We start from the raw sequence: 25,236 nt of genomic DNA on the forward strand, positions 1-25,236 counted from the left end.
TTTCGAAGACATCGTTTCGAATATCTTTGCGATGCATAGCTGAAATATTTCTCAAAGATTCTTTAAATCATGTGAATTTCTACCGACAGAAAAGAACTATTCGAAACAAATCATTTCTTACTACGTCACTCATTATGTACGAATGACAGTAATCTACGTAGGAAAAAGTTCTCAGCGATCGTTGATTTGTGCACGACGATCCCTAATTCGAGAGGAAAAAAGCGCACGACGACATGGCGTATAACGTATCCTCGCAGAACTTAAATAGAGCAAAGAGATACCATAGCATCGTGTTTTTTCCCCTCCCTTTCGCTTTTTCCCTTTTTTTATATGCTTAGGGGTTTCATCTTTCTCTCTCGCCACGGCGGTGTGAGCACGAAACGATGATGGAGGTGATAGTAGGAGACTGCTTCTGCCGCCGCTGATGCGCGCAAGACGAGCGCATGAATTTTTAGATGGAGCGATTTACGATGATTGTATCAGTCGCTGATGGGATGACTTTTGAAGAATGCGACGATGCCGCCGCCGTCGTCTCTTGTATAGCTTTGAGAATTTCCAAGATTCTCCATTTTTTTTTTGCTTTCGGACAGTTCTTTTACCTTCACGTTAATTGGTGTGTGTGATTTCATATCACTTTTTTAATTACCTCGCTTTCGTGTACTTCGTAAGGCTACGCGATTTTTAACGTTTAGTGTCATTCCATGTTTACTTTTTTATTGCTTGATAATTTTTTATGCCGCGCGGGCTGTGCGATGTGTTTCGGCTAATGTGTGGCAATTCAGCCAGTTGACTAACATCTTTCACACGAAATTTCGAAGATTACGGTCGAAAGTTTAGTAATTTTTGCAAGATCGTGAAAGTTCCTTTTTGAGTCCGTTACAAGGGACGACTATGACAATAGAGATCGATTTTTATCGAAGCTCTTATAACAGGTATCACAACAAAATGCTCGAAGATAATAAATCGGCAAACGTGAGCGATCGAAAGTGTTACGTCACACCCCTTCCCCCTTTTTGCGCAATAAAATATATTGTACACGATCTGAAAACCACATCGGCTAAAATAAAGTGGCAATCAATCTCAGCATCGCACGTGGAACCAATATTATTGTACTTGAGAAAATATACATTACGGCTGATTAGAAGCTATTCAATTAAGGTTCCTGGAGTGCAAGTGTGCGCTCTGGGTAGAGTATCTTATCGAAACCTTATACAAAATATACGTTTATATCTTTGTCTAAGGTTACTCAACGAATTCATTGTTGGATTATATTTGCAAGATGCACATGGTGTGCACATTCACGCAGGACACGCGGGTGCGTAATGTAGTTGCGTCGGAAATTGATTTTTTCCTCTCGTTCGTTCGGATCATAACGAGCCTGATCAAATGAAAACTGAGTAGTGAGTACAACGATAATAACGCCGAGTGCAAGAGAGAAGTCAGCGGAACTAATGCAATTGGTACTGCAGAGCAGCTAATTCAGACCATAAACTCTTCGATCATTGGTGATAAAACATAACTCTCTATTTCGATAGTCTTTTCTCGGTTCACTGTAATAGGTCAATTGTAGCGTCAGCGCTCGACGACTGATCGGCAACTTTGCTGCCTACGGGAAATTGACACTTTCGCTCCCTCGCTGCCGCGATTATGATTTATATGGGGGCCTTTCATTTTTCCAATGTATAATTTTGGGCTTTTTTCGACTCTCAAAGTGCTATTCTCAATGGACGTGTTACACAATTTTGGGATATAATTCGAGGTGAAAAATAATTTGCTTTGATGAAAAACGATCGACCAATCGACGAGATAATAAGATAGAAAGTTTAGGAAAAATTCCCGAAGGCATTAATTTAAAAATAAAATGTTCGCGCAGGTGTGGTCATATGGCTTGGCAAAAGAATTTTGAAATAATGTATACCTTGCGCACACGATATGGAAGACCTTTGAAGACTAATTTTTTAAATCGTAGACTTTAACAAGAATAAAAATTCTGATTATTTTTCGAGAAGACTAGGCTGGATATAAAAAATGTACGGTTTTTCAAATATATACATAATGATTAACCACATTATGAGTCTGTTATTATTCACATTTCTAAAAGAAGTATTCCATCTAGCGGTAAACTCTAAAAAATGCTAAAACTTACACTCGTTCCCTACTTGACCCACTCTGTACGTTCAAAGTCAACAATGGCAAGTGGTGCGTTATATACTAATCATTCTCAAGAAAACCTTGCCCACCCTAATATATATATATATATATATATATATATATATATATATATATATATATAACAAAATAATGTCGAATTACAGCAGCAGCAGCAGCAGCTCCCTTATAACGAGGTGTACTTTTTGAAGTGTATAATCAAAAGTTGATTAAACCTATATCAGCAAAAGCGAGCAAAAGCATAGACGGAGAGTAATTTCCGATATACGCGCACGCGGTGTATAACGACTTTTCGACAAAAGTCATTTCACGCGCGCGCGCATGCAGAGAGAAGCCAAATAAAAAAAAACAGTGAGCCTTGATGTCGAGCATTAACTTCTTGTTATTTTACAAACCCACACGGGATCCTGTACCATACGCAGCTTGCCATTATAAATTAGACGTTACCGTCAAAGAAATTATGTCGTTTTAGCCACGGTACTTCGTAAACTCGTTGTAGCGTGCGATTTTATACGTGAACGCGGACTTCGCAAAACGTTCCCTTGCAAATTTACGAGGTGCTGCAATATTCGTAAAAATCTTCGCTCCCGAAAGATACAATGCAGCCGCGAAGGATCGCGAGTAAGTTACTGAAATGAGTTTCTCCCGGCTGGTTATATATGTACGCTAGCGACACGGATTAAAACGTTAATTTGATAAATACTTTCACAGCTTGTAACTTCGAAAATTCAAATTATACGTTTTGTAAATGGAATAACCCAAAAAGAAAAAAAAAATTTACGCGATGCACAATTCTCTCCCTCGAAACTAACGAGTTTTTGCGAATCACTGTTGATTTCAACAATGAGTTAAGCAGGCGTATACCCACCTAGAAAAAAAGGCCATAATTTTCAATCAACCTGCAGCACGCGTACGCACACACACACACACACACACACACAAGGGTGTATACGCAATCAGCGTGGGTAATTATCCGCGACTGCGCTTTTATCCTTGGATCTCTCAATTTTTCGGCTCGCACCGTCTCTCTCACTCTCGCGTGCGCGAACGCTACTCCGAGATTACATTGAAAAGAAAAAAATATATGACACGCGCATGCGTACTACCCCGGATGCGTTCTTAATTGTTGACGTAATTATTTTCGAAGCGCGCCCGCGCGCGCACTTTAAAAATTCATTTTTCTTGGACTACCCCTCCCCCCTCCCGCCACCGCAAAAGCAAAAAAAAAAGAAATAAAAAAAGTCGTTATGAGATGGCAAGGGCTTGATAAGCTTAAGGTGGTCGGGAAGTCAAATGACGACGAGATAATTATCAAAGTGTGCAACTTTTTTTTGTCGAGTGGATCGTTTCAAACCTGTAACAATTCAATTTATCGTACACCTGTCAATTTTAAAAATTGACAAAAAAGACATGTCTCCTCGCGAGCAACGGCTCTCACAAAACGCACGCACACATCACACGCACCTAACTGTCCTCGGCAAAACGAAGAAAGCTAGAAGAATCGACGATATCTCCGTGTAGGTAATGAGGAAGAAGGCGCACAAAACTGCATTCCCGCCGCACTTCACTCAGAAAAACTTGGGTATCGACCGGCGCGTAAACACGATCATCACTGCTCGAGAGTCGACCGGCCACTACCGTTACCACTCCGCGTGCTGCGCAAGCTGAGGCCCCCATAAGGCTCCCTCTCTGAGAAACCCGACGGCAGCGGCACCTGCAGCGCTCTCGCCACCTCAAATCCTCGCTCGCCCTTGCCTTCCTTTCGGCATGCTTGTCGTCGCTTTTAATTTGGCCGCTGCCTTGCCACCCGAGAGATTACCGGCTTCCGTGCTTTTCTTTTCCATTTATTTTCTTACTCTCCAGAGTAGTTAATTAAGTTTGGCCTACGCACTTTCGCTTGCGCACAGAGATTTCGTTAATGCATTCATCGAGTTTTACCATAATTTTCGCTTGTACGTATGGTAAAGCGACTATTAATCATCATTTTCACAAAGGGAAAATTCGAATAGTCAAGCTCTAACAAGGGCTTGTAATAGAAATGTACACCTAACTAATACATATTTTTTAACCGCTCATAAGAATTTCACATATGAAAAGCATAAGATGATCTAAACATCAAAGGCAAAACTATTCGATGCTATCGTGCCGTCATATAAGATCGAGAGAATTTAAGAGGTCGATCCAGTTAGAGAGACTGAGAGAAAAGAGAGAGAAAGATAATCTTCTCCGACGAAAAACGCCGTGGAATGCACGACAAAAGTCCAGGCCATTCAAATCGATCCATCTCTTCCCGTAGAATTATCCTTCAATTATCCTACTTCTAGTCGTCCCAAGTCCGAGTTTTCTTCGTGAGGTATGCTCGCGGCTCGCGACATGATTGTCCCTCGCAATCATTGCGATTTTAACCTATTCTCCGTTAAAAAATAATTCGTATTTATACATTCTCGCAAATTGTTCGAACGTTCGCGCAAATTACCAATTCTACACACGCAGACTTCCACTTAAACCCCGCGCATGATATATAATCAAAACATCATAATCGTTACTGCTGCCGAGCTTCGAAAGAGCGCGAGCGATATACTTTAATCGTCACCTGGTTTACCTCCCATTATCCCGTGGGGCTGCGCCATTAGCATACCTAAATTTACGTTCGATCGTGCGTAAAAACAGCATGGAATGCGATGAGCAAGCTGTGAATTGAATTGCCATCTGTTGAATTAAGCGACGTTTCCCGGAACTTATAACGGCGTTTCTGCATTGTTGCAACAAGAAAAAAGAAAAAAAAACAAATATTTCTACATACCATCGATGGACTCGCGCGCGAACATTTGTAATCTTACAATCCAACGTCTACGTAATGAGGCATTAACGAATAAAGCTAAATTGATTGTATATGTGACCGCAGGGCGTTGAAAATCATTGTTGAAAACGCTGCCAAATGATCTGCGACTACTTTTTCAGGTGCGCATGCGTAGCGGTTCAACAACTATTCCAACGTTTGCTGGTTACATACGAATGCAAGTTAAACCAGAAGCCATCTCCTGCGTTTCCTCGAAAGACGTCTACGAATGATTGATTTTCGTAGGCTCGTATCATCCGTCATATACAAGCCTACTAAGCTGATCCGCCATCCAAGCCACATTATTTCCAATATATGTATCAGCAATCTCCTCTCTCTCTCTCTCCTCGTAAATTGTCTTTGTTTCGGGAGCCCATTAATAACCTGCCGTGGATGTCTCGAAGACTAAATATATATTTATTATGTTACCAGCTGCGGACACGCGCGCGCACCGAGCGTTTAAACGTTTCAAGGCGATTCATGCCGACGTTATGATGATTTACAAAGCTGGTTTTTTCTTTCGCCCCGATGAGATCTAGATATGAGACGTGTTGTGGCTTTGTTCCTTTTTAATTTATTGGAGTTGCGCGCTAAATCGACTGAAGAATTTTTTCGCAGATTTATATTTTGCTCCCAGGGCGCAACGTCAAGACAAGTAGCCGCGCAGTGTGCCGCAACGCCGCAACGTTGTACATTCATCATGCGAAATGTACAACGCAGTAAAAAGTTTCACTTTTTTTGTTTTACCGTTTCATCCCTTAATTATTTTCATTATCAAACGTGATTCGGAAGGCCCTTATTTAGTTTGAGTCTACTCTTACTCATTTTTAATAAAGTTTTCAAATTAGTACTCAAATTAGCGATGTTCATCGCTCAATTTCAGAAATTTTTAGGTATTTTTTGTGACTGTTTTTTCCGAGTAACGTTCATCGTTTAATTTAAGTTATGTTTCTTACTATAAATAAATAAATAACTTCACTACATGAAAACTTGATTGGATCTATTATCACAGTTATAATTTTTCACTTGCTCGCAAAACTCGGTGTCAATGCTGGACACCCCAATGTATTCAAAAATTTCTATTTAGATAAAGATTCCGTTTTTAATAATTTCAAAAGTATGACATATACATGATACTAGTCAACCAACTTCACAAGAAGCAATTATGCATTCCTTCGAGCACCGCCGACGTTAGAAAAACATCGCGTACACAATCTGTGGAAACGAAAAAAATCGAGCTGTCTCAGGCTCTTATCATAATGCAATAAACGATACTCGCTTGACCTCCTCGGAAAAAATACACGGTTTTTCCAGATTTAATACGAATTACGAGTCGCGTGTACGCACTTATATACATCAAGCGGCAGCTTCTTCTTTTGCCAACGGAGTCTCGCGAGCCAATAATCTACTTTTTTCCACATTACGTGCGCGCGCAAGCAACAGGTCGCGATCTCTTCAATTAAATCAGCGGCGAACATTAGATAACTCAGCGCGCTGCGCTAACAAGAAAACGGCAAGAAGAAGAGGTTTTCGTATATGGATTCGCTGTTGCTGCTCTCGATTCCGTGAACTTGTGCGCAGTGTCGATGCGAGAGAAAGAGAGAGAGAGAGAGAGAGAGAGAGAGAGACAAAGAGTTGGCAGGAAGCGAAAAAGCGTCGCAACTAATGAGCGCCGCAAGAGCTGAATTTCACGCCGCGCGACGCAACGGAAAAACTTTGCGTCCATATAAATAAATTCATAAAGGCAAGGTGGTCGCGTTGATGCATCATTCAACGCGTTGTTTATTTTTTTTTGCTTGGATATGTGTGTACGTGTGTGTTTGTGTGTGTGTGTGTGTGTGTGTGTGTGAGTGAGTGCATCGCGAGGTATATAGCTTCACTGTAGGGAACCTGTGACTTTTTTGTTCGACACAGCGAGGAAATTATTGCCGGACACGTATTGCAATCGCGACTGGCGTTTTGGCATGAGTATGATTGGTGAGGCTGTGCATATATACGTGGTTTTGCAAAGATTGATTTATTGAGAAAAGGTCAGAAAAAAGCAATCGTACGTTTTTGGATCTGTCGATAAGTTTTTCTGCATCATTAAGTGAGTTTTGCGCTAAATCGGTTCTCGAAATCGCGCGCGCGTGGATCGAGGCGTGGATCGATTACAATCTAAATCCAAACACCTCTCAAAATCCCGAAAATAAATCGCACGATTTAGCGTTACACGCGGCCAGTGCTGTTTTTTGTCGCAGCATAGGAGCAGCCGTGCGTTATGCGCAGTCGTTCGCGGAATCTTAAATATGCACGTGCTCGCTCGAAAACAACAGTAAGGGGAAACTCCTCAACCACGGTGTGCCGAAGAAAAAAAAAAGAAGAAGAAGATTTCTCTCATCGATGTGCAGCGCGCATTGACTTGCAAAAGGCTTACAAACGGAAACTCTACCGTGCGAATTTCAATTCTCGATACAGCAAAATGACGAATTCGCAGCACGACGATGATCGACGATCGCAGATTGACTGCTAACTTTTCAAAGGTGCGTACCTGTGAATGTTTATCAGACGAAGATCCGGTCATTCGGTTTATTTATTTACTTATTATTTCATTACGAAGAAATTGTTCGCTAAGCGTTTGGTCAATTTGAAAACTTGATTGCCTTTTTCGATGAGCGATGATTGACAGTCTGTAATGATAATTTTGAGAGAACAGTTTTCTAGCATTAAAAGCTCATGAGAATCTTTCATTATAACCTCCAGGCGACGTAGTCTTCCATAAAAAAAAGATTAATTTCATTGATAACTGCCTACCTTAGAAACGCTATCTATAAAAATCATGTTGACTTCCCCCAAAAAAAAAGAAGTCCGCCGATCAATCATGCGAGCTTCGATTCGATTTTCGAACATTGAATTTTACATCAAGTTTGAAAGAGCAACTAGCGATGTTTATATATATATATATGCAGAGGGGGAAATTTTATAATTTATATATCGACGTTATGCCGCCGTCGGCGTCAATAAAAACGCAATCGATCGAGCCGCTCGCAAACAATCAAAATGCGCAGCTCTTGGTAAAAAGGCCGCGCGGCGAGATAACGAAGAGGTGTGCGCGCGCAAAAACGCATCGCTGGCGATCATCATTTATCCAGTACCTATACCAAAAAGCCGTTGCCTTTTTTTTCTATGGCGTTACGCAGGAAAAGAAGTGGGTCGGCTTGGTAACGGGAACTAATTAGTTATTAGATGTATCGTATCTCACGTCCAAGTATATGTATAATGTGTTCTTAATGGAATAGCTCAATTCGAGAGACACGATCGAGAAGTGTATATACGTATATCTATTGTTCGTTCATCCGACGATGAGACTGTTATTAGCGTATGTGCGAGTTTTTTTAATCTTACTTCTCCTTCAAGAGCATCATTATACATTCTGCTACTTCTCACACGGACACTTTTTGTATGATCATTGCACTCATTTCATTTGATTGTAGTGTGAGCTGATGGATCGCATTGATAAAACACAGACCGCGCACGATCACTTTGGCTTATAAGCTTCATAAAAATGAGAAAGTGAAAATGGTTCTGCTGAGTCAAGTTGTGCACTTACAGCACGTACTCATTTTTCAAAACGCTCACACTAGAATTGTTTTACGTTTATGATTCTCAAGTGGATTCGTGATAAATAATGAAATTAAATATTGTTGTTCGGCGAGATTTTTCAAATTTTCTATAGCAGGAGAGTTAAAAATCATATTGAAATGTGTCACGTCGTAAAGGAGGATATACAAAAGCAGAAGGTAAGAATATGAACGCGATCGACGCCACGTGACGACCAATAAAAGAAGCAAGCAAGTCTTTTTCGAAGGTACACAGCGATCAATCTCGAGACAACAAGAACAATATCGAAGGAGGGAGAGGCACGAAAAAAAAGATTACTGTGGAAAAATCAGAGCGCGCTCGGCTAGACGCACACTTACACGCGCGGTCACTTGCATTAAGCTTTCATCGTGAGAGCGGCAAATGAAAGATGCGTTATATGGGTTTGGTCGAAGCTTCAACGGCTAATTAAGTCATTTGCCACGACAGCGGCTTAAAACCCGCAGGATTGATTCGATCAGGTGCGTATGATCCGCTCAGCTGAATAAAGAGATTATTTATTGTCGCGCGGCAAAATAGAAAACTGCGATGATGCTCAATTAAATTGTCGCCGTGTAACCTTTCGCGGGTGGTTTGTAATATGATCGATGTGGCAAAGCCAATTAAATGTAATTGAGATCGCGAGAGACGACCAATTTTGCACGCTCTCGAGGTAGATAAATCAAAGATGCCTCAAATTGGCTCCTTGAAAAAAATAAATAAATTTATCGATCTCGATCGCGCAGATTACACATATCACGGTATATGCCTGTCAGTGCGCACTTTGTCTTGGTTTTCGGTTAAATGGATTTTCAGATGCAGGAATAATTGTTTACCGAGTGAAATTTGTATCCTGTGCGCGGCCTTGGGGCTAACCGTCGTATCGCGTGTGAGTGTAAGTGGACGAGTGATTTTTTAATAAATTTATTGCTTGCACCAATGTGCCATGAGAAGAATGCTTGTTTGCTCGACTAATTAGATTTTTAAGGGTAAATGTCGAAAGACACACGTCCAAAATCCAAAATTATTACAATGTACACCCGCCGAGTGTTCATTCTGTCAACAGTTTAACAAGTCTGCATGTCCCCTCGCAAGCTATTCAGACATATAGATGTCCCCATTTTCTTTTTTCCTTGTACGCCTCGTTCTCGCTTTCGCTATCGTGGCAACACGAATACGACATGTACACGCGCAATAAAACAGCTCCAATGCCGAAAACACGAGCCTCGAATTTTAGCCGTCCACTCCAAAAATCCGTTAACGCGCGCCATATTTAAAATAAGAAAAGGGAAGAAGACTCGTAAAGATAATGGTGCGCACCACTTGAAAAGCGTTTTTCCCTTCGAAAATTCACGTGCCGTATAAGAGGCATTCCAATAAAATCTTGAAGAGAACCGACGCCGCCGCCTTTTACGCTCAAGCTCCCACAGGAGCCGCGCAACTACGACTTGAGAAAAACTGCTGTCTTGCGTGAAAAACCGGATGAGTGTCGTCCCGGATTTTTCTGTCGCGCGTACGCAGGGCATATCGGGTTCGGAGAATCTTTTAATTGGATCACTTGCTGAAGTTATTAGGTGCCGACGATTGTTGTTACTCGGGTGACAATTATTGATTAAAGCTTTGTCTTCTTCTTCTGGAATTTTAAAGTAAAAAAGCCAAGACTTTGGCTATCGAGTTGTCTTTTTTATTTCTTTAATTTTCAAGCATTGTAATAATATTTCTGCCTTGAATCAGACAATGCCAAAAGCGATGAAGTCAGAAAACATTAAACGAAACTTTCGCAATGAATCTCGAAACATAAAACTGTAAAAGAAAGACGGACGATTCTCCAAAGTGCCATAAAACAAATCGTCAGGTAAAAAATCTAGGACACACAAATAATATTTTCTGAAAGGAAAAAAACTTTATGCTTGCTTTACGTCTAAAGCTCATGCATCAAGCCATAGACGGCAAAAGACAAGTGAGGCTCGTTAAAAAGCAAAATCGGCGAAACTATCAGTTGTTCGTATGCCTGTATATATATACATATATTTCGAAATCTTCATAAGCCCACAAGGAACTTTGTATAGTAATTTTGTATAGTACATTTTTACAATTCTGTCCCAAGAAATATCCTATAAAATTGACCGTTTGTGCTGTCATCCCGCATCTAATCACCATAAAAACGCAAATACAAAAAAAAAATTCCGCAGCTGGACGCATTTCCTCCTCCACAAAAAACATCTGGAAATAATTAAGTCGATCCTTCATGCACACACCGTCAGACACTAAATGAACTCGCCGAAAAATCTCTTCTCCCTCTGTCATCCATCACCGAAAAAAAAAAGCTACGAGTCATAGCGTCACTACCGATTGTTTTTACGTCTCTCGCAGCGACCAAGTGGAAAACTCGTTTCCTGCGCTCGCACGACAAAAAGCGCGAACGCTAACTCAACGTATAAATTTTTCCTTGCGGTGCGCGAGAGAGAGAACGAGAACACTTCAGGGGCGTCGACATTCAGGTTACAGTTGCGCTATGCGAGTGAAGCATACTTTATCAGCTTGCAGGTACTTTACAGACTTACAGTAGAGTTTGTTCGCCAACTGCCCTAGAATCTTTCGTGCACTTTTGTTTTTATTTTATAGGTCGAGTGTAACTTAAATGTTTCCCCGTATTAAAAAAGTAGGGGCAAACTACAGCTGTGGAAGATGATGAAAGTATGGCAAACGACGCTTGCATTGCGTACCTTTTGAAATTTAGGAACGCTCGGCTGGACTTTATCCCATCAAACTTCGTCACAGACGAATTCCAGAACTGCAGGAAAATTAATAACTAGGATTCAGTATGACTAGATTTTCTCGCAGTTAATAAAGTGTACTTGGCATATCCATCGCCAGACTAAGCCCATACTTCGACTTTGGCCACTTTTTTTATTGAGACGGGCCGTTCTCCATGGAAAATAGATCGATGTAGGGCATTCAATTTTTTCAACTGCAGAAGTGTAGATGTCAAGGCGTGATAATTAGAAAGAAAAAGAAGAACACAAGAGAGACAGTTACAGAACTTACGAATGATAATTAACGATGCGCCTATTTGAGTTAATGAACTAGCCGAGGAGTCGAGCAGTGACAGAGATCGAATGAATGACTGATGAGCTGCAAGCCGCGAGTGGTGCTTAAGATGGATTGAGTCGTGCACGATCGCGCGCGGAGGAGAAAAATGCATGTATAATATGTTTTTCCGAATTTTTCGAACAGAAACGTATTTATTATCTTTAATTAGCTGACCGATAAGCAAAGCACCGCATACGTGATATTTTCATAAATTATAATTTATGATATGTATATTTCCCTCCCTCGCTTACATACAAGATTAATTCTCAGGCATCGTTAGAGTTCTATCTAGATATATGTGCATGAGAATATTCACGCGTAACGCGTAACGAAAATTGTCAAAACTCATTAGGAAAAATACATCGATCGATATAGGTATAGACGCGAGAGACAGATTACTTCCATTACTTTCGTCTTCGAGAAGTACAATAAAAATAAAACGATATTACCCACGAGGCTGTATGGAGAACAAGCGAGCGAGATAAAGGATTACGAAGACGAAGACGAAGTGGAATAGGACAGCTCTCGTCTCTCTCGCTCTCGTCGAGAGAAATTTACACGCACGGATATATCTCAGGAGAGCAAGGGAGAGCAGGTAAAGATGGTGCACAGCGCCGGGGGCCTATACCTTGCCGACCTTGGGGCCCACAAAGCGCGCGCGCGCGTGCAGCTCTCGAAAGATGAGCTGTGAAATGAGCCCTCGATTTATCGGCTCACCGAGCTTCGGTGGGTGGTTATAGGGGAGCGTCAACTTTGCTCTTCATTTTTCGCAAGTCGCTTGTGAAATTGAGTGATTCGATACCACGGCGAACATGACTCTTTTTCTTGATCGATGCATCTTGACAATAATCTTCGAGAATTATGCATCGGCGATGAATTATCATACGGCGAAAGAGATGTGTAACTTGTATTTTGAAAAAGTTTGCTCGTACAAAGAATAAAGCTTGTTGGAGTGTCCTACGTAAACAAAATTCAGCAGCGCAGTGTGCCGGACAAAGGCCTCTACGACTCTCAACTCCTCATTCTCGACAGACGGGTTAAAGTGGATATATACACGTTTATAGGTATTTTACGAGCTCGTCTCTTCAAGAAAAAAAACGGACCTCCCGAGTTCGGCCAAATTAAAATTCAACTCTTGATCACCGGAAAGGCACTACGGAGCATTTTCGTGTCTAGAGACGACGACTTGGAATACGCGAAAGTGGATAATTATTATTATATACTTTCTTCGTGCCGTGCGAATCTCCACCGAAAATTAAGGCTCTTTATTTCGTCCAGGCGCTTAGAGGGACTTATTTAGATTTTTCGCCGAAACTATTAAATGCCCTTTAGGACGACCAAGCTAGGCATGCAAATTTCACGAGTGGGAGCTGTTTTCATATTCATAGAACGCATATAAATGCTTGGATTATAAAATTATAATATCTGACAAAATACACACACACACACACGCATATTTAAGCACGTCGAGTTTGAAAAGTATTTCTTTTTCCGTCTTCCCCACGAGTGTCAACTAACTTTACCTTGCGTTGCATCGGAAATCAGCGCGATCGCTTTCGAAAGACAATTGCAGGTATCAATCTTTGGAAAAATTTAACTCGCCGCCAGAGATATTTACACACTAAACGAGAGCTCCATAAACAACGGTTTCGAGAATAAAAAAAGAAGAAGAAGAAGCAAGAGCATTAATAAAACCTCGCGGGTGCACACACGCGCGCACTCATTTTGGGGTGGGGGGGGGGGGGGGGGACGCCATAAAACCCGGATATTACCTCCCTCCTAAAGCTCGGCGTAATTAAATTTATTTCTTCGAATGTTCCCGCTCGCGCGCGCTTAATTGTCCGTCGAAAATTTTTCTCTTTACTGTAACGGTGCACCTCCTTGCACGCGCGCGTGCAGATTCCAATAGGTGTTTTTGTGTGTGTGCGTGTGCGCGCGTGTGTGTGTGTTCAACTTACAATTCCTTTCTTGCACACGGACACGCGAGAGAGACAACGAGAGTTAATGACATGCGAAGAGAGAGGATTAGGGCGGGTGAACAAGGTCAAGGTGGTGCTTATGCCACCATTTAAGGATGAATGGCTTTGCTCGTATTATTAGTTTGAGTCATGCGAGCGAACAGAATTCGAGTCGAGCTACTTTTTTCGTAGATAGATGGGATGATAATGATAGGGGATGCATAATTCCCTTGATACTGGTCGCTTTGATTTTTCGGAAACATCGACTTATTTTTGACAGTCTTTAAATGCTTCACTTCAAATGCCTTCGTCTTCCGCATTTGTTTGTTTTAAAGTTGTTGAAAGTTCATTTCTAAAATAAAACGGAATTACATTTTCTTATAAATTAGAGTAAACTTATTCATATTAAAAATAATGACACACTTTCAATTTCCATGTCAATATCAACATAGCAGACACGTTATATTTCGCAAATACCTTGCATAAGGCAAGTTGAATTTGTCGAAAATAAGGTACATCCGGTTCAGTGTCCATAGCACAAAACAAATATACATCCGAGCCTTTGCAACGGAAGCATGGCAGAAAAAGCAAACATTCAATTGGGGAGTGTGTAGAAGGGTATTTATCGTAATCAGCAGATGGCCGTCATATGGTTGCAATTACCTTGCGGTCTTTCTTACCTTGTAAGTGACAGCCCCGAATTATCGCAAACGCGAGCGTTATATGTATGTATATGTACTCACACGTGCACCCCCACCCTTAAAATTAATAATTGCATATATGAAGTTATTAATGTTGGGCATACAGGAAAAAAACACAACAGATCGAAAGCCCGAATCGCGTCCCTAATTAGAAGCGAACCGACCGTAATTGTCTTTAATTGAAACGATTTGCGCGTGCCCGTCTAATTGTGTGGTGGACCCGCAGAGAGGAATAAAAAAAATAAAAGAAAGAAACAAGTTAGGCTCCATACGGGCGCATCGCGTGGATGCCCCGACGACGCGATTCTTTTTTTTTAGATGCGAGCTGCAAATATTTATATAGAAAAAATAGAAATTTAGTGACCATTAAAATAAATTGATTTAATAAGTCGCCGAATTTGAAAATGTCCTATCCTTTGATATTTTCTGCATTTTTAATTAGGCATAGTGCATTCTGTTGCGCTATATCTATTTTTATTTACTTTATTCTCGTAAAAGTTCAACATTTTCCACGCTCTTTTTTCCACGATGAATAACATTGTAAATGTAATTTTTGAAGCAGCCAAATTAAATAGCCTCTAATAAAACGTGATTATTGCACTGATATTATGTACAATTTCATAAAAAGTACATATAAGGATTTCAAATGATCGACGAATCATAGTAGTCAAAATTAAAATAGAAGATTCCTATTTTCAATATGACTCGTTGAGAATTAATAAACCTTATAATAACAGCTTTTATATAAAATTTAATAGACGTTTCTGCATTCATACCTGATCGATAATTCATAATTGAACTTTATTTTTTTAATAGCTTATAAATGTTCATTATCTTTTAATTCCAAATTATTAAATTGTGGCATGAAAACATTTTATTGCTTTCTACAACTAAGCTACACCTTTACACGATTACAAAAAGCACCATGTGGTTACGTACGCATGAATGTATATCCTTCAATAGATGTAACTGGCTTCAAGATAAGTGTCTAAAAAATGTAGATAAAATAAAAAAACCAGTTGATCTCGCAGCATACCAAGAGCTCACATATAATTGTCGGTTTACAAAATCGAACTTTCCTAAGATAGCGAATCTCAGACAAAACTGCAAAAGTAAGCAGCCGACTACAATGAATCCTCGATCAGTTTGCGGCATTCAGAGCGTGTACAGTCATCACGCAAACTGGGCATATCGTTTGCTGAAATCAATTAGAGCGCAAACGGTGCAACTTCTTGCGCGCGCCAGAGATAAGCCATCGGGTATATCGGCGCCCACGAGCTGCTTGCTAAAGAAATCGACACCTGCGCTGCGCCTTTAGAATTTCCTGCTTTCACGCTTCGTGGCCGGAAGCACGATCTCCTTCTTCTTTTTTTTTTTTTTCTTTTGGTGAACCGCAGCCGCGCATCAGAGGCAATTAAGAGATATATTCATCCATTGCTGCGTTGTGTTGCATATGAAATTATCAGATAAGATCGCTATATATACGTCAATTTTTCGATGATTTACGCAGGCGCTTAATTGAAAAGATATGTTTTTTTTAAGAAACTCGCTAACGAGGATCAACAGTTATTTTTTGTTGTTGTAACTTCCTGATTTACCTATTTATGGGAAAGATTCTTACTTCAAGATTATATTGTGTTGATATTAATGGATATATAATAGCGAAGTCATAAAAAGGATTTCTAAATTAGGCAATTTCCAACTAGAACATTAACAAACTTTCGAAGATTCTCTCTCCAAAAAAAGAAAAAATTAAAACCCCATTAAAAGCCTATTAAATTCGCCACCGAAATTTCAAAAGACAAAGGTACACCGCGAATTATTCAGTGTTTCTTTTGAGTTTCCGGGAAACGTACATCACAATCTACGCAGCTAATTTCGTTTGTAGTGGTCTTTCGCAATTATAAAAAGGATAGCAGGACACGCAAATTGATGATGCGCAACAAAAATGTAAGGCCGTTCAACCTTTATTTACTAAAAGCACCCATAAGTGAATGTGTGTGGGGGTGGGGGTGAAGAGAAAGAGGGAGAGACAGACAGACAGACAGAGAATGTGGGTGCATTGTGAAGTCTGAGCTGGTTTTATGGCGGGAGATGAGAGAACTTAAAAGATGCTCGAATATAGCTGTGGAAGGACAACAGGACAATAATGACGAATGATAAAGAAGTTTTATTGCACGTTCCGGAAAATGATGTCGATTGTGGAATGAGGCCGAGCGACTATAGTCAAGTAAGTAGACAATCTGCACAAGTTGCGAGAATAGAGTTTTCAAAGAATGCATAGCTGATTGATAAACCACCTGCATCCGCTTGGCAGAAAAGTGCACACGGGTTTTAATTTCATACTCCGACAGATTATCACTTACAGCGTCATTAGCCGTTCTAACGTCTCAGAGATAAAACGATCGACGAGAGAGATTTCGCAGTTCATCAACCTCTCTCTCGAACATATTAATTTCAGCAATCTTACAACCTTGAACTTTGAACAAAGATATGTAGATCGAATAAAAAAAGAATCACTTTAGATGTAAAGAAAGAACGTATAGGAGCACATATCGTTGGAACATCTACGCGTCAATCAGCGATACATACGTGACTGAGCACTTTGGCTACTTCCCCGCCGATGACTTATCTCGATATCATGATTAGACTTCTGCGTGAAAAGGGCTCGTAGTTGAAAATTTTGATAGCTCGAAAAAGGTTTTAGCGATAACCGATCAAAGTTACGTAATTGAGATGTGGACGACTTGCTTTTTTTTCAACTTGCGTGATTTCTCGACATGGTGAGAATTACGTACTCACCTGAAGCAGCAGAAAAAAATAAGAAATTGTCATCGATATGGCAAATTTCGTAGTTTGTAATGCGACTCTACGTTGAAGAATCAATCCCTCGAGCAGTCGTAACGAATATAAAGTTTCTCGTAGTTGCTAAAGCTCCTTCATAAAATCGTCGTAAACTCATTTCCGTGCGGGTCGCGAGTAATTGCGTAACGGGTGTGAACGCGACACACATATACACTTGATGTTTTCATAATTGTATATATGATTTTTAACGCACCAAAGTGCTTTTGATTGTCTTTGATCGTGACATACGTCTTGCTGATATCGACCTAAAAAGTTTCTTTTATATTAAGATGTCAAAGTTGACGGGAGGTTCAATTGAGATTTTTTCTTATAGATGTGAAAGCATATACAAAATGCCGATTATTATCTATGTGAAAGTTAAAATATCCATATATTATTGTTCAATAATTGGTCATAATAGAAGATGAGAAATATGATGTACGTAATAACGAAAAATTATCAAATAATAATACTAATTAAAATCTTTATGAAATATTAATTTTCCACCAAAAATGTACTATTTCCGCAATGAATCGAATATCTCTAGAAAAGTATAATTAAACAAATATAAAATATACATTCATCGATCTCATTTTTAAGGAAATTCTCACATCTCTATAAAAATTATTAACAAAGACGATATATCCACCTATTATCTTATCAATCGATTAAAATTTTCAATGAAGTAGTGGCCCATAATCATACACGTATGTATTTTATATGATAACAGCAATCACCCATCACCTACGTATCTTATTTTTCGTAAATCTCGCAATATGCTTATATCCGTAAAATACACACATATAATAAAAATAAAATACGCGAAGTAGAGGCATTGAAAAACTCGCTAACATTGAAAAACCAATAAACCCCAAGCCTTTCTATATGCATCCTCCTTTTTTCTACGTTTTTTTTATCTTTTCTTCTTTTCATGAGAGAAACGTGCGTATACAACGGGCTGTCGTTAGTTTCGGCTTATTACACACATCATGCGACTCTGGAGAATCATGTCGTGGTGAGGAGAAAGGAAAGGCCTGAGGAGAGCTGAGAAAAGTAACATGAAGAACAGAAAGAGAGAGACTAAGATAAGCTGGAGGGTAAAAGAAGATAAGGTTTATTTGCATTTGGTTTTATTCAATTATGGTTATGTTATTTTGCTCGCATTTCTAGATTTATGAATTGGATATACGTGGAAAAATCGAAGGCTTATCGCGCGCGCGCAGATAAGACTCATTTGGAGCGACATGGTTTACCTTTGGCCGAATCAATGAAATGTTTCTACATATCTGAATTAATTTTTACACAGAAAAACAAAATGTTCAGCTATCAAGCGTAATTCACGGCGAATCTACCCATAAATAAGTGTCCGTCAACAACGCAGGCGCAAGCCTATATACGATTTAATTTGTTGAAAATCAAGTTTGTTTTCCCCCCTTCGCTGCGGAATCAATGTCACATAAAGTCTCCCTCGCGTGACGCACAGATAGTGCGCGCACGGGGCAAAAAGGGAAATATATGTCGCACGTAGAGAGAAGAAGAGAGAGAGAGAAAGAAAACGACGGCGAATTAGAGTGGAGAGAAAATAGTCGCGGGAGAGCTGCACGGAAACTGCACAGAAAAGGAATGAAACCGAAGGGCTTGTGTTGCTCGAGTTTTGTTTTCTCACAGACGCACACGTGCAATTCGCGTTATTATTGGCGCTTTTATGGGAGAGCATGCGGCGTTCTCACCCGCGCTCGTGCGCCTTTGCACGAGGTCACTTTTACGTGGGACGAAAGGCACTTTTATTTGAAACGTACCTAGGCATTTCATTGACAATTTGAATGTTTAAATTTATTGCGATGAGAGACGTAGTCGTAGTTGTCGACGTTCAATCCGGCGATGCCGAGGTTTCGAAGCAATAAAAAAGCTATTGATTATCTTACGGTTTTATCGCGCCAATCGCAATCACACTCAATACCAAAGTATTCGCGCTCGTAAAATTTCACGCTTTATGTTTCCCGCATTGTAACAGCATAAATCAAATGGCACACGCGATATACACGCTTCTTATAATTACAGAATCCATTAGTTAACTCACGGCTAAGAGTAAATCTTGGAAAATTAAAAAATCCAATTACGCGCAAACAATTAACAATATGTAAACCTAGTGATACAGCACGCGATCATACGAGCATAAGCATACGCAGAGAGCGAGAGAGAGAGATAGATAGAGAGAAAGAGAGAAGGGGAGGAACTAAAATCTTCAAAGCTCATTTCCCCTTCAGCAAAACACGAAATCGCGCTCGCGCGGAATTTCACCTCCGCGCGTTTATTATGTGCCGCGCGTAGAGAGGCAACGGCAAGAACAATGCCGCGGGTTTCAATAAAAATCAAGCTGGCCGCTAATGCGCGCACACCCCGCGGCAAGAAGTGCGTACGCGCGCGCGCACACACAGGCAGCCGGGACAGAGAAAAAGAAGCTTTAGCGCGCTTCCCTTCTATAACGGTCGGAGAGCTGCCTCTTTGGAAAATTCTCGCGCGGTCGAGTAAAGAGTCTCGATATCGGAGCTAGCAAGAGACCATTAGAAAGGCTTTGCACTGCAGCTGCTGCTCTGCTGAGAGAGATATACTTCTATTACCAGTGAGGCCTGCTTTTTTTTTATCCTTTTTTCTTTTCACTTTTTTTTTTTGCTTTCGAGAGCACTTTTTTTCTGTGGATGCCGGTTTTCTTCGATGTAGGTGATGATCGCGCCGACCGTACGGTTTCCGCTTGGTGGACGATCGATGGGAAGAAGGTGACCGCGTTACTTTTTGGAATGCTGATTCTCGCGGTCAGATTATTTTTATTTCACGTTTTTTTTTTTATTTTTAGACTATTAAATTTAACGTTTCTGTAATTAAAAATGATAATGTTTTTGAATAATTTCGATACGCGCTATTTCATAGTCAATAAAATTGGTATAATACGAACGACTCGATGAATTGCAAGTGGTGAAAAAACGCCGAAGAACGTCGCAATCGCCACTCTCAAAAGCAATAAAAGTAAATGTGTTTTGCTTTTTTTGTTCATTCAACCGCAAGATTGTTTTTACCACCTAAGATTCACACCCGCCGAGTGTGAGTTATTGAGATCGCGATGTGTTTCACTCGAATCGTCGATATTAATTTTTAAGACGCGATTATTTGTCGCTCTCTCGCGAGAACGCAGAGCATAATGGGAATTCCATACAAATTTGGTTTCTTCACGCGCGCCGAATCTAATCGCAAGAGAAGGAAGGTAGCTGCAATAACCATAAAGCTGCGGGGCTTTCTTGACCCACAAAGACCATTAAATTTAATGGTAATGGTCAGTGACACAACGAGCTCAGCTTTCGAGTATCCTTAAAAAAGTCTAAGGTTCCAGCGCGTCGCTGAATTATTAGTACAGTCGTTTTGGACTTTGTATTATTTCAAGGATTTTCGGATGACTTCAGCATTTTATACAAACAATATAACCTGTCCTGTTAATTCAAAAGAGGCAAATGAAACGGCCTTCATTTGTTTTAATAACGTTGTAACGAGATCGAAGCTTAAATTTCGTTTAATAATTAAATAAAAAAAGATCTGTTTTGCACGACGATAAACACACGGTAATTATCGTATAAGCGAGGGCATAAAAAGCTATTAAGTCGATTAGATCGCACGCATCGTGTGCGGAGGCTATAGTATGACCTCCCAAGCAGTTCAGCTCAGGCAGCAGTTGAAAAATTGAGATTTTTATCCTGCGCAAACTATAGCGGCCGTGGTAAAAATGAGAGACGCTGAGTGGGGTTCGATGCGATAATGAAAAGAAAGAAGAGAAAAATTGATTGCAAGTACGAGCGCGTGATTCCAGTAGTCACGTAAAAACGCCGCCGAGATGTGCGTGCGCGAAGTAAGGTTTCAATTCCCGAGCGAAAGTACGGCTCTTTTTTTTTTCTTTCTTTTTACGATTTGCCGTGCCGAGTCAGTGTTTGCGCGCGCTTGTTAGACTTCTGCCAATTGATTAAACGCTTTGCCGTGAAATCGGATTTTGTTTCGCTTTAAGGAAAATCGAAAAGCTGCCCGCGCGCGCGACGATGTTTTTTATTTTTATCTTTTTTCATGCGTCGTTGCTCGCGTTATACATGCGCTCATGAAAATTAAACTGTGAAATATGATACACATGAATTTATAGACCGTTATTAAGTAGCTCGTCGTCGTTGACGATCATAAAGTAGTTTGTAATGAGCGAGACGCGGACAAATTATATGGCAACTGTTTTTTATGTATCCTTCGGAATTGTCAAAATGTATTTTTGATGAATGTTGGAATCAAAATACAGTTAGAAATGTAAGAAGATGTTGATTTTTTTGAAACCAAAAGAAATTATCTACCAAAAATACGTGCGGCAAAGAGGTCGTTAGTGAAATTCGATTAAAGTAAATGTTTAAGTGCGAAATAGAAATTTCCGAAAATCGTCTCGATGCGGCTATATTTTAGCGAGTCTATATAAAGCAATCAAGTTTGTTGTAAGGAACATCCATTTCATCATTCTTAACCAATCAGATTCAACTCTCAAGGACAGCTCATCAATAGACCACATGCAAAAATGAGTGTGAGCAGTTATAAGAGCTCTCCGTAGCTACAGTTTATAATAGTTTTAATTAAGAATAAATTCAATTATAGTCGTTGGTTATATACTTTTCTTTTTGCTTTTGCCGTGATATGACTGTTAACTTTGCAATTCTTTTTTTTTTTATTTAATGTCGCATCCCCCGGTTGGGTTATGCCTGAAATTACGCCTCTGGAAATGTTTGCTGTATTTAATTTTTACTGTTTAAACATTTCATTAACAATTGACAACTCTTATTCCATCTATAGAATATTTGTAAGAGCTTAATTTACGATTAATAAAATATACTTACAATTAGACTGACTTCAGTCGATTTTATATAATCTACTGATCTACGTTGCGTTACCTTTATTCTTTCGACGTCCAAAGTATCTATTAAAGCATTGAAATGTTCTAATCATACATTCCATCAAAGTCTGACATAACCATTAACAGCCGTTAAATGATCGTAAAGCCAGTCAAAAACACATAGCAGGAACCCTTGAATGGCCAGTCCTGGGCCATAAAACCAGTGTCAAAAGCCTCATTTTCGTGGCGCATTTCGCCTTTATCTCAAAAGAATGAAGACGTATGTCTACGTATAAACAAGCAAGAACTGCATTTTCACCTAGTAGAAGTCGTAAAAAAGTCTCCCCGCGCATGATCATTCGAGCGCCACGTAGCTTTTAAAGTGGGTACACGTAGAGGCGCCCACCGCCGAACTCGCTCCCCACCGCGGAAATTAGTGTTGAATTCGGTTTTATGCGCTCGTGGATCTTGATAGGATTTTATGGGTCAAAGTGAGTAATGTTGGGATTGTTGATTGTCGGGAGTACCTTTTGTTAGCTTTCTTTCTTTGCAAGCTGAAAAAAACGTAGCTTTGTAAATTGTTCGTCTGCTGATGATTTGGTATCGGGCATTACGCGCTGATTTTTTCTTCTCCCCTCGTTTTCGTTGCTGTTGCTCGTAAAAATTAAAATAATTGAATGAATGGAATGTTTCCTCGGAAGGGAAGAGAGCTCGTAATTCGTAAGGTGGTTTTACCTCGCCCGTGAGCGCTCTCTCTCTCTCTCTCTCTCTCTCTCCCTCTTTCTCTCCGCTTGCGCTCTTGCCTCGGCTGGCGCAGTTACATTTCAAAGTGCAATCATAAAAGTTACGGTCGTGAGAGTTTTAACTGGTCATCTTGTCTATTTCAATCATCGTGTACCACGAAGCTCGTTTAAATTATGACGCGCGCTCAGCTCACAGCACAGCTGATGTTTGACTGTTCTGTGGTTCCCATCGAGCTTAAAATCTGGTAAAATATTGTATTCTCATTTTAAAAGAGGGTACTACCGCCGTCAACTTTTAATCATTGGAATGATACATGCCCTTCCGCATTTTCAAAGATTTCTACTTCCGCTTAAGCGTTTCAACGATCTTATCGGATTTTGTTTCTTTTTTAAATTTTCGATTGATTATGATATTCGGCCGAGCTTGGTTGGACGACCCAAGATCCAGGTCTTCGAGCTTGAATTCTCCTATTGGCGAACTGCCATCCAGCCATAAAGTGGTCACATTGCTCCGCAATATCGGCATGCAGACCGCAACAGTTTCCGTAACTTTGCGGAATTCTAACACCGTCATATCAACAACACGTGCGAGAAAGACAAAGCTGCAGCTCGCTCGCGAGAGCCCGAAAAGGGGCACACACGATCTGCGAAATCCGCTCTCGCGCGCACGTGCACCCGCTCGCGAGCGCGGGCGCGAAAGGAGGCTATATGGAGAAGCCAAAGGAGCGATTTGTAGGTAGAGGAGAGCAAGAAGGCCCCCCATTCCTATTATCGCTTGGGGATATCTCCAACGGTGTAATGGCCCCGGCAAAAAAGAGGAACACAATGAGATTCTCCTTTCTTCTTTTCCCTTCTGCGCCTTTTCGTCTCTCTAGAGCGAGAGACAGAGGAGAGAGCCTTGGCCACTAAATCTGCACTTTGTTTATGTCTAATGCAATTAGCAGGACTTGCGGCCAAAGCGAAGAATGGGATTGCTGTATGCAGTATACGGTACCTCGCGGCGGCGCGGCTTCCCGATTCTCAGGAACTATCTAGGTTTCGGAATATCTTTTGATAAATATGAAGAAGAGTCGCGGGTCATTATTTGGAGGAGTAGCACGGCATGCGCAGTTTCTTCGCAACGGTACTTCGCACAAGTTAGATTTCAATCGCGTAACCAAAAAGATTACGACTGCTGTTTACTTAAAGTTCGAGCGTAAGCTTCTACGAGCAATGATAAATAAAAGTTGTTTTAATGTACAGCCTAGCCCGCCGGTGTTCTGCAATACCTTCTCACCAGCAGTAACAAAATAATAATTAATCAAGTTTAATTTACTCAGGTCACTTAATGAGCTTGCTGTATCGAAGCGGTCATCGACTTTCAAAGTCGGCTGGTAACGAACAGATATTGCTTCATCGCTGCATTCTACGGTACAACTGAAGCATAAAAAATTATGGGCTTTTTTGCATGCTCCAATGAACCGAGCAATGACTTTGTGCAGCATTTATTTTTTTTCTTGCATAGTTATGAGTTCATTACCAGGACGAGTGAATATTAAGTGTTCTTCAAACAAGCGGATTCAATATTCCGGATCTTTCTGCCGTTTATCTTTATGCATGTAAACATACATCTAGCAAGAATATGTATTACAGAAAATACTTGTAATATCATTTATTTTTCGGGCAAGTTTGAAAATTCAAGTAATTCATATGCATAATCGCGTAATAGTAACGTAGATAACAACGCAGAGTAAATATGTATAAAATACTTTGCACTTTTTTTTTCTTTAACCGATAATGTATTGCAATCATCGATCGTCATCTCGCATCATTATAACGTTGCAAAGGCATTGTGTAATTTCGCCTCTGGAGAATTGAATTAAATTCGCCGGCAGAAATTGAAAGGCCCTTATCGAGACCACCAAAAGAATAAGAAGGTTGGTCGGTCAAAGAAAAGTATATAGTGATGCTCACACAAACGAGACTCGATCAGTTTAAACCACCGATGAAAAATAAAAAAGTAGAGGGTTGATCGGAAACTTTCCGCGCGCGTGTGTGTGTGTGTGTCACGCCCTACGCTATTACGAGATTCTCAAGGGACGATAGCAACCCCGGCAACAATGGGGCATTACGGGCCCTTCTCTCTCTCTCTCTCTCTCTCGTTCTCCTTCCACAATGCAACAATGCTTTGCTTGCGCGAACGCGTGGGACGACGACGACGTACGTAAGCAGGCATCTGCATCTTTCGTTATCCGCGCTCGCGCGCCCCCTTTTATTGTACGTTCGTTTAAGGCGCAACACGCGCCGAGATGCCCATGAAAAATTAAAACTCTGCGCAAGCAGGCTTTTGTCATGCTATATAGATCCTTAGTTACGCGACGCAATGATC

General features: G+C 40.5%; 1 protein-coding gene across 5 annotated transcripts in view; it reads right to left on the reverse strand.

Moving 5' to 3' along the window:
• LOC131669803 (homeobox protein prospero-like) overlaps positions 1-25,236 on the reverse strand; it is an 83,756-nt gene that overhangs the window by 23,868 nt on the left and 34,652 nt on the right. Inside the window, exon 1 of one of the 5 annotated variants that reach the window (XM_058944943.1) lies at positions 3,634-3,712. The exons of the other annotated variants lie outside the window; for them this stretch is intronic. The gene's annotated coding sequence lies outside the window, so the exon portion shown is untranslated. Of the gene's footprint in view, positions 1-3,633; positions 3,713-25,236 lie in introns of those variants that run through there. 5 annotated transcript variants of the gene reach the window in all.

The sequence above is a fragment of the Phymastichus coffea genome, unplaced genomic scaffold, assembly GCF_024137745.1.
Source record: "Phymastichus coffea isolate CEN01 unplaced genomic scaffold, Cenicafe_Pcof_1.1 PCOF00097, whole genome shotgun sequence".
In the NCBI taxonomy this organism is placed as follows: Eukaryota; Metazoa; Arthropoda; class Insecta; order Hymenoptera; family Eulophidae; genus Phymastichus; species Phymastichus coffea.